Consider the following 18,874-nt stretch of genomic DNA (forward strand, 5'->3'; position numbering starts at 1 on the left):
TCACAGAATGACAACAGCTACCAGGAAACAATAGTTGATGACCTCATTGTTGACGTCTTGCAGCAGCTAGCGCTGTTTGATGAAACCCATAAAAACTTTCCGATATTGGCACGTTGGGACCAGTCAGCACAACCTCTTATAAGTAGATGCTTAAAAAGTCCATGAAAGAACACAGGGGCTGCACTTATAATTACTATACTATTAATGGATCAAAAAGACAGTTTAATGTGATTGCCGCGCATAGTGATGAACCCATAGGAAATTGTAAGCCAACTCTGTAGTCCCCCTGTTGTTTGTTTGTGACACACTTCATGTAAAATGGCCCTTAGCTTTATGTGTTTGCGGATAAAGACTCCCAGTTATACGGGGATAAAGGGTAGGCATGCAACAGACTCCCTTTTGCGAGCTCCATAGTACACAACCGCCCTCAAGGGACAGCATCTACAGAGTTAACCCAGATCTGTGTGTCTCTCTGGGCCTCCACCTCTCCCTGATCTTCTACCTGGATGTGACAGAAATAGGAGCGGCAAAACACCACCGCGTTTGCCCTCTGAAAAACAGCTCGGCTCACAACAAATCACACGTTCCTGACCTTTCGCAGATGAGACAGATTTACCTGGAAGTCTCGGGTTTGTGATTTCACTAAATGAAAACTCAGCGAGGGACAAAACATATGTCATGCGGTCAACACCTTTTACCCAAAGTGCCTCCTGGTGCTATGTGGGTGTTTTTTATTATTTATATGGCATTGTGAGAATGGAGCCTCAGCTTCACCTGTTGAGCTACACAGGGGATCCAACATTTAAATGTTTTTTTTTTTAACACCCAAATTACAACATTTCAGGAATTAAGAAAAAATACAATGCTTCTTTAAGTATTACTCTTGTGAATTAGACTTTTTGTGTAATTGTTTTATTTTTTATTTCCCAAGCCCAATGTTGTGTAGCTTGTCATCCTTCAGTAAAATATGGTTTTCATCTGGAAAGAAACTTTAGATGCAACACCTTGACTCTTTATTCCTTTCTCAGAGAGGCGATCATAGACTGATCGATGTGTCTAATACGTTGAGACTATTTCTTTCCAACATTTCTATGTGTGCTAATGTCCCTAGGTTGTGCCCAGATGTGAATAGTCAAATGAACAGGGAATCAAACCTACCAACCATGGCAGTGCCTGTTTTTAGATAGATAGATAGATAGATAGACTCGATAGATAGATAGATGGATAGATAGATAGACTCGATAGATAGATAGATGGATAGACTCAGATAGATAGATAGATAGATAGATAGACTCAGATAGATAGATAGATAGATAGATAGATAGATAGATAGATGGATAGATAGATAGACTCGATAGATAGATAGATAGATAGATAGATAGATAGACTCAGATAGAACACTCAGTGTTGGGAAGGATACTTTCAAAACGTATTCCGTTACAGAATACATGCCAAAAAAAGTAATTTGTAACGTATTCTGTTAATCTGAGTAACGTATTCTGAATACTTGGATTACTTCCACATTGAATTGCATTTTCTAAGTGTAGGGATGCGGCCATCACATACAGCTTAGTTAACAGGCCTACTCTGGTAAAAGCTTCCACAGTCGCGTTACTAACAAGTAGCCTACCTGAACAAGCAGATAGATTTTGTATTTGTAGTCTCGAACTGCATACTCCAAAAATCTAACCGCAGTCTAAGCTACCACGAGCTAATTTTAGCTAATGTTAGCTAGCATGTCATATTAGTCAGTCTTTCAACTGCTCTGGGGATAGTAAATCAGCACGTAGGAGAATGTAAAGTCACACGTCAACTAAGCAGGTAGCTAGCTGATACAACTATTAAATAGCAAGGTGACCAGTAAAACTACCGCAGACGACTACCCTTGGCTAATAAAAAAAATGATTTACTTTAAGATGCTTCTTCAGGTTGGAGGTGGAGTAATGTGGACACTGAAAGGAGGTTGGTTGCTGGCAAGCAGAGGTTGCACTGCACTGCTGTTATATTTCGTTCTCCCTTCTCTTTCTTTAATGTGAAATGCTGTTTGAATTTCAAAGATAGAAACGCATTCCTGCCCTGGCTCTGTTGTGCCGGTTCCGGCTCCATCTTCTACCTCTAGCTCCTGCTGCTCCTCTTCCGACTCCATTGTGACCGATCACGCAAATAGCTAAATTTTTCTTTTTCATATTGGGGCTTCTGGGAAATGCATAGAGTTGCCTTAATTTATTGAGAGAGTGAATAAACTCGTGAAACAGAGAGGTATTGTCATGTAAACCATTGATTTCAACAATGTAACTGTATTCCAAATACCAACTATTTAAATTGTAACTGTAACGGAATACAGTTACTCATAATTTGTATTCTGAATACGTAACATGTATTCCGTTACTCCCCAACACTGCTAACACTAGAAGAAACAGTCACTGCTTCATCATGAACCGAGCAGCAGCAGACCTTTGTTCACAGCGTATTAAAAAAAAGGTCTGTGCATTTAACGTGTTAATATCTGTTTGATCAAGGTTTAACACAAGCGCTCCCCTGACTCTGTCACAGGTTGGCACTGTTTAAGCCGCAATAAGTAATTACAGTGGTGGGTCAAACCCTTTCTCAACGGTTTGGAGCGTGATGGGTGAAGGGTTTGCTTGCTCTCTTGTCTCCGAGAACACCCCCCACCCCCATCTTCCTCCTCCTCCCAGCCTCCGTCTTCATTCGCGGAGTGCCGTGACGCGAGAACCCCGCTCTACAGCTGTTCCCCTGTTGATCAATTAAAAACATGCTTTGGTGAAATAATTAGCTGACATTTGCTCCTACTTAACAGATGTTTCTGTTGGATTCTGCAAGTGAAAAGTACAGAGGTGGAGGAAAGGGCGAGTGTAGTGTTGGAGTGTGGGGGGGAGGAGGGGCATTTACACGTCTTCTACACACACACACACACACACAAAAGAAGAAAAAAGGTTCTGGTGCTTCCGTTTCAAAGTTGCGTACATCTTTTAATGCAATTATGAGAGGTGGGCCCTTCGCTGACATGATTTGAATGCTAATTTGAGCGCCGATCATCAGAGTTAACCATCGTTTACATAATTACACTGTAATTAGCATCCCATTACAGCAATATTATTGGCATTAGGCAATTAATTAAACCCAAATATGGATTGTTGCATTGCATTGTCTGTGTGTTTGTGTTTGTCTTGCGCTTCCATAATCATGCTTTTTTTGTTGTTGCTTTGAACCAAACCAAATCCAATGCTCCTGCGCTTCGATTTCCCAAACAACTATTTTCACTTGGCTACTTTTGGCTGCCTTTGAAGGCTCCTGGAGTTGGAATATTGATTTGGATCCCACCTCAAAAAACAAAAAGAAACTGTGTGTGTGTGTGTGTGTGTGTGTGTGTGTGTGTGTGTGTGCGCGTGTGTGTGAAAACACAGATTCTTAGTCTACCCTACCCATTGTCCTCGTCTGCCTCTTCTTCATCATCACCATAGTTCAGGGATCTTCAACAGGGGGTCCGGGACCTCTAGGGGATCCTCAAATGCAGAACAGGGGAGGGGCGCAAATTATTGTTAATTTTTGAAAAAAAATTAAAAGTGTTAACATGAGTGCAACATATTATCAGCAAATATAAATCCCCACAGATGATAGGCTTACTGGCCTATGGGTAAGGTAGTCACTGAGATAACCATCCACAGATACAGTAAATACTATGGATTTACGGTGCTACATGTATGTTTAACATTAAAACATGATTTATAAAACTGTGCAAACAATTATTAGGCTATTTTAATACCTTAGTATTCTATGCAAAAAAAAACTATGTATAAAGGCTTTAGGCCGCCCTACATGTTATTGTAGGCCCAGTTTAATATGCAACTTAATTTTATACAATATACTGTATGTAGTAGGGGTTCGCTGCTCTGTCCCTCTTTCAGTTAAGGGGTCCTTGGCTTAAAAAACAGATCCCTGCCATAGTTAACCAAATAAATACACTCCCATCCCCTCATCCTCTGCGTGGCATCTTTAACAACAAGATGAAATTCTCTCTCCTGAGTGAGGATAACACACACACACACACACACACACACAGGGAGAGAAGTTGAGCGGTCGGAGGTGGGGAGGGAGGTGCAGCCTCCCTAATGGCAGACGGCTTGTCAGGATTAGGGCAACGGGGGCTGTAAAATCTACGCCTGATGAGGTGACTTGCTCTCCCTCTCGGCTCCAGCGCCTTACAGATTTGCCCACCTCTCCGGAACTTTTCTTCCCTCATGCTGCGGCCACTGCGGCACCCGCGCCTGGGTGCTGCTCTCTCTCTCTCTCTCTCTCTCTCTCTCTCTCTCTCTCTCTCTCCTTTTGAAGTCCACTTTTGAGTGCATGCTTCAATGCCATTCGTCCTAGCCCCCCAACTTTTATGTTTCAGGCTAAATTGGCTGATTTCATTACCATTCGGATGAAGATTGTCGGGGGGTGGGAGGTAGTTCTTTTAGATTCTTAAAGCAGCTTCTCAAAACCTGCTCTTTTTTTAAAAAAAAAAAAAAAGAGGGAGAGAGAGAGAAAAAGAGTAGGATGTCAGTGCAGGGTGAAGCAGGTGCAAAAGGTTTAACCGTTGCAAGCCGAGACACCAGGCCAACTCTGGCAGCTAATCCCCGAGGTATTTAATGAAGTTTTTCTCTTAAAACCGCCTCCACTAATACTCGGAGGCTGTGCTCTTACACGTAGCGAGAGCACTGGAAGCCACAAAGACGGCGATAACGTTTTTTTTTTTTTTTTTTTTTATACCTGTAATGGAGGTTTTAAGGAGTAGGTCCTCTATTTGGAAAAAAAAAGGATTATTTGAATTTGCAGCTCAACCTCACGATTTTCAGCCAGTCATTTTTTTGTGTGTGAGGAAAAACACTCAGATGTAAAAAGGTGTATTATTGTTATTATTATTGAGAGGTGGATTGCTAAACCGTTTGGGGAAATCCAGTGGATATCCAGATATTTGAGCTTCCCCTCACCTTTCTTGTGGTCCCATTTCCATGATTTTCATCTTTTGCCTCGTCTGATTTATTACGGGCCCATCCACCCTTCCACCCCCAGTTGCAAACGCACATATGTTATCACACACGCACACACGCACACACACACACACACACACACACACACACACACACACACACACAAATACGCCAAAGGAAAGATCTCACGAGCAAGGTTGGCTGTCAGAACAATTGGGAGTGCTGGAAAATAAAGCTTCCTCGCTGACGAATTACCTTTCTGCCTGTAATTCCGGAGGTTTTACTGAAACATTAAGTGAACAGGCAGGCAGGAAGGAAGACAACAAAAAAAAAAAAATGCTTGTAATATCCCCAGGCTATTTCTTTTTGCTCCAGACGTACAGAAACAAAATGAACTCCCAAGTTCAGGTTGAGGCTCATCTTAGCCCCGAGGTTCTACCGACGAAAGTGTGTGTGTGTGTGTGTGTGTGTGTGTGTGTGTGTGTGTGTGTGTGTGTGTTGTGAGGAGATTCAGTTTGATTCCCACTTCTTTCACCACACACACGCGCACACACACACACACACACACACACACACACACACACACACACACACACACATCTATCTACCCATCCTGCAATAAATGAAGTGACAGCACCATTTGCATTACTGCCCTTGACTTGAGCTTAGCATTCACACAGACACAAACACACACACACACATGCACCAACTTGAACACACACACACACACACACACACACACACTCAAACACGATTACACGCATGCACACACTGCCTCACACTTGCACGCACTCATCATAATGAGCACACAATCAGCACTTGGTTTCTTTATTTTACCTTACACGTGTTCCCCGTCTGACACCATGAATATGTAGCTTTGGGTTTTTAAGCGATGCAATATTCAGCAGAAGGGGGTGGGTTTGTAGTCATGTGTCACGTTGGGTTTGGATCTTTCCGGTAAAGCCTCGGGGTCAGGTGTTAGGTTCAACACTTGTGCAGAAATCAGGGTGACCTGTACAGCCTCGCGGCTGCAACACCAAGCACTACAAACTGACAGAGTCAGGGCGCCAACACGGCCAGCGTGGAATCATGGGTAGAGCAAGGCATTAATCTGGGTTAGGTGTTTTTATTCTGCAGGATTCCATTCTCCAATAGAATAAAGGTATTGTTATTACAATGTTGATTTTATTGGCAAAGAATGTCTTTTTCAAAAAAACAACTATAGATGTTTTACTAAATTCCGGATATTACTGTAGCCTTGAATGCATCGTTATGTTTAGGCTGGGGATTGGAAAGACGATGAAAAGTGACTGTAAGAACTTGACAAAAGAAATAAACAATGCATGGCCTAAATTGCATTCAAACCTAAATCATGATAATTAATAATATAATAAAATCACAGGAGTTTCATTTGATTCAAGTTTGACTGAAATGGACAATAATCAAATGATAAAAAACTGATAAGTTCTTTTTTTGTCAAAAGCAGTGGTGGAATGTAACTAAGTACATTTACTCAAGTACTGTACTTAAGTCCAAATGTTGAGGTACTTGTACTTTACTTGAGTCTTTTTCTTTTCATGCCACTTTCTACTTCTACTCCGCTACATTTCAGAGAGAAATATTGTACTTTTTACTCCACTACATTCATCTGTTACAGCTTTAGTTACTAGTTACTTTACACATTAAGATATCTGCACACAGGACACATGTAGTTTATAAAATCTGATGTTTTATTCTAAAGTAAACTAGCCAACAATATAACGGCTACAAGTCCAGCTGAGATGATTAGACCATTAAACACACAACTGGTTGGATCCTTTACACTTTCTACAATGGGAGGAGAGTTCTTTACTTTTAATACTTTAACTACATTTTCCTAATGATACTTAGACTTTTACTGAAGTAACATTTTCACTGCAGGACTACAGAGTATTTTACAGTGTGGTATTAGTACTTTTACTGAAGTAAAGGATCTGAATGCTTCTTCCACCGCTGGTCAAAAGACTCAAAGCTAAATCGAAATGAAATGCCACATCTTAGAAAGCTTAAGACCCAGTAAATCCACACAGTCAGTGTGCCAGGATCAGAAACATGGTGACAGAGAGCTGCGGCCTCATGACGAGGCCCACACAAATGAAAATAAAAACGGCCGGGAGAGCATGGCGTCAGCGCCTCTCTGGCTGTCCAACCGCTGCAGATCAATAGACTCGCCAAGCGTCCCGACACACTGCCTGCCTTCTCTGACGGCGGCATGCTGGAGCACGGGGGCCGGGGAACAAGTCGAGGGGTTCAGGGCGCGCCGCTCCATCATGGCGTGTCACGGCGGTGAAATGAGTTGTCTCCAGCCACCAGATCGATGGCTGACGTGAGAGCGTCGAGCCACTGAGAGGGGTGGATGAAGGGTGGAAGAAAAAGAAAGGGGAGCGGGCTTCCTGAAGTTATTACCTCCACCTCGCTGTCAGAAATCATGGCGTGATGCATTACATGTGTTCCCTGTTGTGTAGTGTGTGTATAAGGGGGCACAAACAGAGGGGAACGGAATGAAAAATGTACTTTCCGCTCCATTGGTCTTCCATATACCACTGTGGTCTCACGGACAGGCTGGGAGTGTCCCGGCGTACTTTGGTTTTGTAAATAGGCATCACTCATAGCGGCGTTTTCTTTCACCGCGGCAGCCCAACTGAAGGATCTACATTTGGAGCTTTTTAGACGTCACTTTCATTCATAGTGAGGATGATAAAGCTGCAACAAAATGAGCTTCTGTTCTTGAATGCCAGAAAAAAATATCATTATTTTGAAGCACACGTTGGAGTTTAATGTCACTTTTGACTGTCAGATATGACTTATTTGTCATAAATTTGTCGCTTAATTTTTGATCCGACGTCTTAACGTGAAAGCGAGGAAATCGCACAATCGGTGGCACGCACGCGCTCGCATGAGTCAAAAACAAAGAGGCTGAAATAACTCTTCAGTGCTGAAGACATGTGAATAACATCCACTCGTTTACCCTCCGTGCATGTGGCGATGAATGCCATTTAAATGAGGCCAGGCCACGCCCCCTTGAATCATTTGATGCCGATTGATTGTGACACGCTAATTTTTTTCAAGGGTAATTTCCAAAATGCGCCCTCACACGTAACGTCTGGACTTATTAATACAAGCGTCGGGGCTTCGTCTCCTGCACTCCCCACCAACCCCTCTCCACCCTCCACTCCCCCTTTGGCATGCGACGTCGTTCGTCTGCTTCTGGCAATAATAAATCACGGCGTGACAAGTGCCGGGCTCTTAACCTTGATGGACTAAGAATCAACGACCCCCTTCAAATAAAGACCTGATTACGCGATTGGCATCGATCATTGCTCTTGTCTTCTTCAATAAGGAGGTGCTCATTCCGTTGCTTTGACCCCCCTGACGTCCGGGCCTGAAATAAAGAAAGAAAATAAAAGGACTTCAGTTTAAAGAACCTCTTAATTTCTTCAAATGATGCCACACTGAACAGCAAGAAAAAAACTCTTTTCTGTTTCATTTTTTCTGTTGCTACTAATCGTATCTGCCGCAGGGTTAAAATCTGGCAAACAGCATCTATCTCCTACAGACGTTCTTCTTGGCAGTTTTTAACCCTCGTGTTGTCGTCCCCTGCTGACCATGCACTTCTTGTCCTCTCGGGTCATAATAGAAAATAAACACCGGTTATTTTGGCCCCATTTTTTTTTACCCATTTTCTGATATTTTTGTCCCTTTTTTTGACACTTTATTCAATGTTTTTGTCACTTTTTATTTTACTGTTGATGCTTTTTTCCACTACCACCAGTACTGTATACACGCCACGGACACCAAGGTAATATGGCTGATAAAAACCGCGTGTTGAGACAGACTTCTTTTGACTTGTGAAAGAACAAAAACGTTTTTATTTTTACTTTTATCTCACACCCGCCCAGGGTGGGCCAGGGGACCCACGGGTGCTACCTCAGGTCCGGCTGCGCCGACCTGTCTGTCAGCGTTACTCACAGGGGGTTTGAATGCTCCGTGACAGGTGCCAATCTGGCGCCTGGTGATAACGGTGTCACCCAGCCAGCGCTCAGAGGCAACCTTAGCAGCCGCCTTTAACAGATGCAAACATTTGAGGTAGTCAGATAGTTTAAGGAACAACAATGGTGTTATTGCAGTTTGGTGAATCCTGAAATGTGTCTCCTACATTCTCTGCGGTTGATTTATGGGTCCTGAGATGAAGTGATAGGCCTCTTTAATGCTTGGATGGGTTTTTTGTGTGTGTTTTGCCTTGACTGACTCATGGTTTATGCATTAAGCTTTCGATGCTTTTGGACATTTAAAACAGTTGCTGCTCCTGTGTGCTGCAGTCATCATATTTACATGATCGTCTCTCTTTCACATCAATACGTGCAGTAATGTCTTTTACTTTGCATATTCTGTTGTTTGAAGTTTGGTTTTCCGGTGGCTATTTGATCTCTAGTCTCGCTTTGCCAGACCTTCCTCCACAGCGCTGTAGAGGAAGGTCTGGCTACTCCACACAGCATTCCTGGATGGGAGAAAAACGTGCTCTGGTTTATTGGCATTTCTTTAATCCAATCACAATCGTCTTGGGCAGTGCTAAGCTCCGCACAGAGAAACAGTGCCTCTGCTAAATAGTCTCAGGAAGGAACTTGTTTTGCTGGAACATGTGTACGTTTAAAAGTAGTTTTAGTCGTGCAACAGAAAACTCTGATTGGACAGATAGTCTAGCTAGCTGTCTGGATTTACCCTGCAGAGATCTGAGGAGCAGGTAACCATAGTCCTCAGAAATCCACCAGAGGTTAGAACGCCAACACAAAGAAAGAGGAAGGGGATGGACATCCGGCGGAATTTCCGGCAGCAAATGAACAATATCCCAGAAGAGAAACGTCGTGGATATAGACTATTTGATCTCCTACACGGTGTTTAAAGAAAATGTCAAAGCTTTTTATTCTTTGGATATAAGTGGTATCACTACTGTGTCACAGCAAATGCTAATGAAGATACTTACATTATCAACTGGTGTGAACATGTAAGAGATTGTCAGTTAAATGTGGTCAGTGTACTGTATATCAGGGGGGCGGAAACAGAAACCTGTTTCCCAAAGGAGAAAGATGGCATTTCTGCTCACATACCCTCCTTCCTGTTTACATAGTACTCTGTGTGTGTGTGTGTGTGTGTGTGTGTGTGTGTGTGTTGGGGGTAGTAACAGGTGTCTGGAGCATTGGCACACACACCAACACACTCACACATACCGTACATACATGCATACAGTATATTACTGTACTACTGTACATGCACATAGACATAAACCATTTGGCTACATCAAATGTAAAAATTCTAGACATATTTTGCATCATTTAATACCCACTTACATTTTGGTATTTTTGGTATCCTCAAGAAACCACTGTATCATGTCTAAAAGTGAAAGTTAAATGTCGGTTTAAACAATCATGACAAGTACTACTCAGCCTTGAGAACGGTTGTATGATATCTTCTTGATTACGGAGAAGCTTTGTCAATTCAAAGAAAGTAACCAATGAACAGTGATTAGTTCTAACAGGAACCCTGTTCCGAGCTGGGGACGTATGTCAAAATTCAATATGTAGTCCAAATCCCTTACTTATAAAACATCCGAGGGCTGTTTGCTGTCAAGCCTGTAATGTGGATGTAACATTATTAATGTCTCTGTTCCCAAACTGCCGGCCATCGGCTAGTAGCTAGCGGTAGCTAGTAGCACGACATAATGATTACATCTCCGCGGTTCTCTTAATACATCCATGGGTTGATTTTGATAAGCATTAGAACAGGGTGCTGCGTATGACGTATTTCTTTTTTGCGCATGCGGGTCACTTTCAGGCCGTCCCCAGTTCATACATCTGATGCAAGTCAGTTCAAAGTATTCTAGTGTCTGGTAGGCATTAGTTGCATTATGGGAAGTGCAGTATCCATACTGGGGACTAGAAGTTAGGATAGCTTGACCCCTGCTGCATCAATTTTTAGTTCTGTTTTAAATCTGGCTCTCGAAACTTCCCTAACTTTATAGAAGTGCAACACACATCCGCTGAAGTAGCTCTTTGGCTCCGCAATCTATACTCGCTACCAGCAATACCACCAAAAATGAATCATTATCAAGTTGAAAGGAATCAGAGTTGTTTGTGAGAATGTGCACCTGCATTCTCGATTCTTATCGACAATATCTGACTAACATCAGTTGTAATAGCTCTGAATAGCGCACACGCACACGCACGCACACACACACACACACACACACACACACACACACAAAACCCTATGTTCAGACCTGTCTTCTCCTTGTTGTTTTCCTGCCCTCCCCATCAGCAGATTTCCCTTCAGAAGCCTCTCTGCTCCTCCCACACACTAAAGATCAATTTGTCTTGCCGACAGGAATCCATATTTTTCTCATCGCAGGTACCGCTTCTTCCAGAATCCCCCCCACCCCCTATTCGCATCCCGCCCCCAGTCCACCCTGCCATCACCTCTCTGCAACCGTCCGTCCATCCTCCTCGCCCTCTGATTCCCCCTACCCAAGTGCAGCTGAATCAGCTCTCAGCCCCAGACAGACTCCCAAAACACAACGGAAACACTTTACTCCTGTATACTTACATACATGCATGTCAGAAGACGTACACCGCCGCACATGCTTGCCCAACCATACCCTTGCATACACAAACACACAACTGTTCCTTTTCAATTTACAGCGGTGTCTTGAGCGGTAAAAACCTGCCGGTCCCTGCGGCTCTTTTCCAAAGGTGTTCCATCACTCTGCGGCAAAAACCTGAAGGGAAGGAAAAAAAACAAAAAACGAATGCACTCAAAAGTGGGAAGAAAAAGGAGACGAAAAAAACAGCAGCTTGATATCAACAGGGGAGCGGATGAGGGAGGGGAGGCATTTTATAACACGTTTTTCTCTCACCGTTGTCTACCTTGGTCCGAGGAAAGACCGGCGGGCTCCCTGGTGGCGGCCGCCACGATCAATACTACACAAGAGTTGAATTAGACCTCAAGTGGAGCGCATGTCTACCTTGGCGGAGGCAGGGGCCGACCTGAAATCCCTTGAACATTTACTTTCTTTCCACCGAGTTAACCAATAACTGGATGAAATGAGAGGGAAAAGAGCAGCTGTCTTTCCCGTTTCTTATCTCTTTTTTTTTTTTCATCCTCTCCGTCTCTGTCTCTGTCTCTCCTCTCTTCGTCTTCGCTTCTCGCCGTCGCTCTCGGCGCTCAAACTCTCAGTATCTGTTTTGCTTTAAAAGAGTCACTTGAGCAGAACTGAAATGCACAATTAGCAGATATCCAGAAGAAATGGGACACGCACATGTGTGCGAGGAATGCATGCATGTGTAAGCATTGCAACCACACACACACACACACATGCGCTTACATATCCTTAATTTAATTATGTTCTCTCATTGACATTGACTCATGCTTCAGCAGCTCGCAGCGACAAATGTTTTTTTCAAAGCAAGAAAATGTGAGACATCATCGCTTTAATAAAGAATTTTTTTCACCTTTTCATGTCCAGTTTTGTTCCGTGTGCACTGTTTACCTGTCAGTCAAACAGTTTGGGCAAGGCTGGTGGACATTGGAGGGTTTTTGGAAGTGTTTGGATCTCTTCCAGTGTCCAAAAGAAAGAAGCCCATCAGTATAAACAGATTTTTCACTCGGGTTTATGTTTGAAATAGAATGCAAATGTTACGGCGTTTTCTGCCGCTAGAGAACATTATTCAGCACAGTTTACAGTGCATATGCTTTTCTATGATTTACGCAAAATGAAATGGGAACAAATCTCCGAACGTCTGATCATGCACCACGGTCCCTCAAACAAATGAATTAAACCAAGGACAAATGCAAACTTGACCGTATATTTTATCACTAGGCAACTGTAATGTATCACTCACTGAATAATTGATAATTATTGTCTGATAATAAGTGATACTGATTTTTACTTTATTCTGTTGGCAGGATGTGAGTGGTACCTGAGCTAACCACAGAGTATTTTCATCATCATCCCCATCATCATCATGTCTCCATCCACCCCTCGTGCACCTGCCCCTGCCCCTGCCCCTTCTCCTGGTGAATCAGGTTGGTGCCTTTTTCCCTGATAGATGCCTTCTACTGAATTTAGGTCAGGAACACACACACACACACACACACGCACAGTCCCTCTCCTGGATCAATAGGAGGCACTCAGTGCAGCTGATGCCCTCTCACACCTGATACTTGGCCCAAACACCCTACAACCCCCCTCACAACACACAGACTCCCAACCTGGCGAGGGACCAATTACACCAACCGGAGGGAATTACCCAGAGTCCCCCTCTTGTCTGGAGTGATATCTCCGAGGATTACAGGTACTTAGCTCCCATTATGTCTGCTCTATTACCTGCCCACCGCCTCTTGACACACACCAGCCTCCTTTGTGTTCGCCTGTTTGCACAACAATCCCTCCCATCGGCCTGCTACCTTTTCACTTCTCAATGGCCACTTTGTGGGATTGAGAAAGGTGTGTGTGTGTGTGTGTGTGTGTGTGTGTGTGTGTGTGTGTGTGTGTGTGTGTAAGTGAAGGAGAGGGTGGCAAACAGGTACATACTTTTTTTTTTGTTGCTTCTCTCTCGAGGTACATGCTGTCTTACTTAGCGCATTTTCACGCTTACAGTATTTATTAGCACTCTCATTTAGTCTCTCGCACAAACTTTCTTTCTTCACTTAACGCACACGCACATGCAAGCACACACATATACACACACACACACACACACACACACACACACACACACACACACACACACTTACCTGCCCACTCTTGTACCGCAATCTTTCTGTATAGTCAAAAGACACACACACACTTCAATTAAATATGCACTTTTTGTAAGCACATATGCACACACACTCATAGTCTACACACACAAACACACACACACACACACACACTCAGGCAAACTGCTTTCCTTTCTGCACACACACACACTCATTTGTGCAAACACCCACGGTGTCAACACACCTGTGTGCACACTCCCTGCTCAAACACCCACTTCCTCCCGAAACACACCGCTCACTTGTGCAAATGATCTCGTTGCCAGAAACACACGCTCATTTTTTATACCTGTCAGATACACACTTTCTCCGAGTACACACTCATAAGCATTCAGTCGCACGCACACACACACACACACACACACACACACACACACACACACACACACACACACACACAAGCGCGCACACTCCCAGACAAGAGGTAAGCTGATCTCTCTGACAGACAGACGACTGGCAGCTTGGAGAGCCGAGGGCACTGAGAAGGTAATTACCCGTGACAGACGTACCTGTGTAGGTTTGTCCTCCGCCTCCTCCTCCTCTTTGCCTCACTCCAACCTGCACTTATCACAGTTACCATCTCACCACAGCCACTGAAGAGATTTAATTGGAAGATTAAGGTGTTTTAGGCATCGATTTCATGTCGACTCTGTTTATGTTCCCCCCCCCCCCTTCCAGGTTACAGGTGCGCTTCCCACCACTGGGGGCGCTGCGCTGTGTTATGTTATGTGTGGTGTAATGCTATGCTGTAGGCTGCACTTCAGAGTGAATGGAAAACTATTTTCAGGGTGAATGCATGGTATTAAATGTAGAGTATTTTTTTGCAAATCTCTTAGAAGGAGCATTGTTATTGTATTTTCTGTATGTGTGTATGTCCTTGTAACTTGCTGCTGTAACAGAGTAATTTCCGAATTTGGGATTAATTTAATCCATCTATCTATCTATCTATCTATCTATATCTATTCTCTATACTCTGCACTTTCCATATTTAGTTACCATGGTTTTGCTTCCAAATATAAATATTTGAATGAGTTACACTGATCTCTGATGACCTTTGAACCCTAAAGGGCTAAAGTTAATAATTGGAATAAGGTTAACCTGTTGAGCAGAAGCTGTCTTGTTTAGTTGCTGCCATACCTTTCCTGTTTGGTCCGATTCTTCCAGTTTGGATATCAGTCAGCTGAAAGTCCAGTTATAACTGGTTTTCCTGGAGTTAGTTTGGAACAGTCTGGAAAGATGGTGTGACTGAGTTTAACAGTGTCTTCCTTTTGAAACCGTTGTTGGTAAAGTATTTGCATTTTAATTTCAGGGGCATTTAAAATAGATCAGGTGCACATCAGGCATTCACTCACAGAATGTAAATAATTGAAAAAAGGATTGTTTGGGAACCGGTATTGAAAGTCACGGTATTGGTATCGGTATCCTTACTGGTATCAACGATACCCAGCCCTATCCAGTATTATGGAAGTTTAGTTTTGATTCAATGGAACCAATTTCTGCACAAACCAATGTTGTCACATGAAGATCTACAAGTACATTTTTGTTTAAAAAAAAGCTTTGCATCTTCCCATCTCTATGTGGACTTCCATTGGACCCTATATGTGCTTCACGTGCAGGGATTGCTTTGTGCACTGATAACGTCTGTTTGACCTACCGTTTAAACCGCAAGTAAACAGAAAGAACTTTCCTGGTAGTCCCACTTGGATCAAACTGATATTTGCGCATTTGCACAACGGTGTGTGGAAAGCATTAAAAACATGCACCTACTGTTCCGACACACATTTACATTCTGTTAATAATTGTGCGTCTCTTTAAGCCAGGTGTTAAGGAGTCCCTAAGGTCGCGTTTCATCAGGAATCAACAACCTGTTATACACACCAACTACCTTCCCTTTCTTTCCCCCTGTTAACCGCAACCATCTGGCACCAGGCCACAAAAATAGGCTCAAAAGCGTTGGTAACAATTAGTAGTCACTGTACCCGGGGACCACACAACAACCCACCTGATTTTCATACCGTGCATTTTGTTGCCCCCACCCCCTCCTCGCCCTCATCAGGACGCTATCAATAGCCAGACACCTGTTTCCTGCCGACGCAAGCTAGGCCCTCTATGGCTGCACCTGTATGTGCTTACACAAGAGCCTCGAGAGGCGTATTTATGTGGATGGGACTGCAGGGCTGATATCAGGCTCGGCTAATGCAATCACAGGAAGGACAGGGAACACTTGACGAGTGTGAAGCAGGCCAACGGTGGGGTGAATTCACTCGACTCAAATCAGGATGTGGATTTTTCAAAAGAAGCTCAAACGGGAAATCTTTTGACCCCGAAATGACTATTCAGATGATTAAAATGATCGGTGTGCACCAGTGGTGGAATGTAACTAAGTACATTTACTCCAGTACTGTACCTAAGTCCAAATGTTGAGGTACTTGTACTTGAGTCTTTTCTTTTCATGCCACTTTCTACTTCTACTCCGCTACATTTCAGAGAGAAATATTGTACTTTTTACTCCAATACATTAATCTGTTACAGCTTTAGTTACTAGTTACTTTACACATTAAGATTTCTGCACACAAAACACATGTAGTTTATAAAATCTGATGTTTGATTCTAAAGTAAACTAGCCAACAATATAACGGCTACAAGTCCAGCTGAGATGATTAGACCATTAAACACACAACTGGTTGGATTCTTTACACTTTCTACAATGGGAGGATTTGTCTTTACTTTTAATACTTTAAGAACATTTCCCTGATGATACTTACAGACTTTTACTTAAGTAACATTTTCAATGCAGAACTTTTACTTGTAACAGAGTATTTTTTTACAGTGTGGTATTAGTACTTTTACTTAAGTAAAGGATCTGAATACTTCTTCCACCGCTGGTGTGCACGTACTGTAGGCTCATCGTAGAGGGAAAGTAGTTTTGAAGGGACAACGAGCATTACTACGAGTATTTGTCCAGATGCTGCGATTTGAGACCAATTCCTGCTCCTCCAATTGGGGTTTTAAACCACCAACCTATACCGCGACTCATCCAAAGGCATTTTTTTTTTTTTTTTACTCCTATGGAGTTTCTGAAGGTGTTTAAATGATGAAGGCTCCATGCAGCAATTGCATCTCAGTGATATGCTGTATTACCTACAGCAGGGGTGGCGAACCTGTGGCTCTTGAGCCGTATGCGGCTCTTTACCTGCTCCTGTGAGGCTCTTACTGTGTGGCTGGGGGCTGTGTCATTGGCTGATTGTTTTCTTTTCTGAAACATACAGTATTTCAGATAAGTAAAAAAACACATTTGAATGCATCTGCCAATACTGCCAATACATTTGCCAATTATTTTAAAATGGAAAATAATGCGTTTTGAGGACAGATTCTGCAACCTGAGGAAAAACAGCGGCCACAGATCACCTTCCTCGTTAACCCTTTCACTGCTGAATCCGATTGTTTGAAAGCCCCTTTAGTGACAGATGAGTGAGAGAGTTCTTTGAGTGGCCACAACCGAGTTCAAGCAAGACCTGAAAAGGATTGTGGATAACAAAGACTGTCAGGTTTTCCACTGAGTCAATCTAAGTGAGAAAAAAAACTATGAAAACTGCTATGTATTATGACTGTCATCAGAGCTGGAAGACACTGTTGCTGTTGTAGTGTGGACGTGCATGTGTTGCGTGGCTTTTTGCTATGGTGCGTTTTATTTTGTGGCTCTTTATACCTAACTGGTTGGCCACCCCTGACCTACAGTATCTACCATATATTTCTCCACCTGCTCTATTTATTGAACTTGTTAGTGATGGTCCGATACCATTTTTTCTCTTCCAGATACAGATTTGGATACCTGAACTTGTGTATCGGCCCGATACTGAGTACTGATCCGATACCAACAGTTAACCTCTCTTTCATCCTGTCATTAGCTTTTGAACGAGTCTATTTCAACAACATTTTATTTCCGGGATTGTTCAGGTGCTACTGGAAATCCCTCTTTTCAGCTGGATGTCCATCCCCTTCCTAAGGCGTTCTAACCTCTGGTGGATTTGTGAGGACTATGGTTAACTGCTCCTCAGATCTCTACAGGGTAAATCCAGACAGCTAGCTAGACTATCTGTCCAATCTGAGTTCTCTGTTGCACGACTAAAACTACTTTTGAACGTACACATGTTCCACCAAAACAAGTTCCTTCCTGAGACTATTTTGCAGAATCACTGTTGCTCTGTCCGGAGCTTAGCGCCACCCATGATGATTGTGATTGGTTTAAAGAAATGCCAATAAACCAGAGCACATTTTTCTCCCATCCAGGAATGCTGTGTGGACTAGCCAGACCTTCCTCTGCAGAGCTGTGGAGGAAGGTCTGCACATGCAAAACTAGCTTTGAACAAAACTGAGAGTGACTCGTTAAGACACAAACTCCACAAAGTCCACAGCAAGTGATGACTGTCTGCCTCAACTAGAAACGCAGTCAGTGATTCAGCAGGGGAACCAGTCAGTCAGTCAGTCAGTGAGTCAGTCAGTCAGTCAGTCAGTCAGTCAGTCAGTCAGTCTTCCTCCTTCACAGCCAGCCATCCATTACCTTTAAACCAAACAGAGAGCCAGACATGGAGGAACAAACTGCAGAGTCAAGCATGGAAGGGCAGGTGATTAATGCCAACACAGTGTTTCCCTGTTCGTGGCCAAAGTGTTATTGATTTGATTGTGAAGGGGCGAGAAAAGGTTAGCGTTTGCAGGCCGCGGTTTGAGGTGGCCGGCGTGTGATGGGAAGAGTAATGACCCCTCCCTCCCTCAGTGGGAGCCACCGAAGCGGTCAACCAGGAAATGGAGACAATCCCCAGCCAGGCAACCAAGTGACGTTCTGTCCTTTACACCGCCGATATATGTGTGAAGTGGACATTCACCGGCTATTGAGTGCCACATACTCCTACACCTCGCAGCTATTATACGTTTTAGATGGCCAGAATGGCAAGATGGAGTAGCATACAGTGTGAGGTGGAGAATATACGCTGTGGGTTTCTGCCCAAAGACCCAGCAGCATAGGTGTAGATTTTGGG

At 43.3% G+C, this 18,874-nt stretch overlaps 1 long non-coding RNA gene across 1 annotated transcript in view; it reads left to right on the forward strand.

Moving 5' to 3' along the window:
• Window positions 1-13,101, forward strand: part of LOC116048638 — a 147,782-nt gene extending 134,681 nt beyond the window's left edge. Inside the window, exon 4 of the long non-coding RNA XR_004104707.1 lies at window positions 12,987-13,101. This is a non-coding gene — a long non-coding RNA (uncharacterized LOC116048638). The remainder of the gene's footprint in view (window positions 1-12,986) is intronic.
• Window positions 13,102-18,874: the final 5,773 nt, after the last annotated feature.

This window comes from Sander lucioperca, chromosome 24 (assembly GCF_008315115.2).
Source record: "Sander lucioperca isolate FBNREF2018 chromosome 24, SLUC_FBN_1.2, whole genome shotgun sequence".
Taxonomy (NCBI): Eukaryota; Metazoa; Chordata; class Actinopteri; order Perciformes; family Percidae; genus Sander; species Sander lucioperca.